Genomic DNA, 1,218 nt, shown 5'->3' with positions numbered 1-1,218 from the left:
GTTAGCCTGTTAGTTCGTTTGTTTGCATTGCAAGCAGAATTAGCTTGTCAAGTTAGCCAGTTAGCTCGTTTGTCAGCATTGCAAGCAGAATTAGCTCCTCAAGTTAGCCAGTTAAATCGTTTGTCAGCATTGCAAGCAGAATTAGCTCATCAAGTTAGCCTGTTAGTTTGTTTGCTCGATTTGCTAAGAGGATTAGCTCCTCAAGTTAGCCATTTACCTTGTTTGTTAGCATTGCTAGCCTATTTAGCTCATCAAGTTAGTCATTTAGCTCATTGTTTTAGCATTGCTAGCTAAATTAGCTTGTCAAGTTAGCTAGTTAGTTTGTTAGTTAGATTTGTTAGCAGAATTAACTCATCAAGTTAGCCTGTTAGTTTGTTTGTTTGCATTGCTAGCAGAATTAGCTCATCAAGTTTGCCTGTTAGTTTGTTTGTTTGCATTGCTAGCAGAATTAGCTCGTCAAGTTAGCCAGTTAGCTCGTTTGTCAGCATTGCAAGCAGAATTAGCTCCTCAAGTTAGCCTGTTAGTTCGTTTGTTTGCATTGCAAGCCGAATTAGCTCGTCAAGTTAGCCAGTTAGCTCGTTTGTCAGCATTGCAAGCAAAATTAGCTCGTCAAGTTAGCCAGTTAGCTCGTTTGTCAGCATTGCAAGCAGAATTAGCTCGTCAAGTTAGCCAGTTAGCTCGTTTGTCAGCATTGCAAGCAGAATTAGCTCGTCAAGTTAGCCAGTTAGCTCGTTTGTCAACATTGCAAGCCGAATTAGCTCGTCAAGTTAGCCAGTTAGCTCGTTTGTCAGCATTGCAAGCAGAATTAGCTCGTCAAGTTAGCCAGTTAGCTCGTTTGTCAGCATTGCAAGCAGAATTAGCTCGTCAAGTTAGCCAGTTAGCTCGTTTGTCAGCATTGCAAGCAGAATTAGCTTGTCAAGTTAGCCAGTTAGCTCGTTTGTCAGCATTGCAAGCAGAATTAGCTCGTCAAGTTAGCCTGTTAGTTTGTTCGTTTGCATTGCTAGCAGAATTAACTCATCAAGTTATCCTGTTAGTTTGTTTGTTTGCATTGCTAGCAGAATTAGCTCATCAAGTTAGCCAGTTAGCTCGTTTGTCAGCATTGCAAGCAGAATTAGCTCCTCAAGTTAGCCTGTTAGTTCATTTGTTTGCATTGCAAGCAGAATTAGCTCGTCAAGTTAGCCAGTTAGCTCGTTTGTCAGCATTGCATGCAGAATTAGC

Source organism: Entelurus aequoreus, linkage group LG27 (assembly GCF_033978785.1).
Source record: "Entelurus aequoreus isolate RoL-2023_Sb linkage group LG27, RoL_Eaeq_v1.1, whole genome shotgun sequence".
NCBI classification, from domain to species: Eukaryota; Metazoa; Chordata; class Actinopteri; order Syngnathiformes; family Syngnathidae; genus Entelurus; species Entelurus aequoreus.
This window is presented reverse-complemented; position numbering follows the sequence as displayed.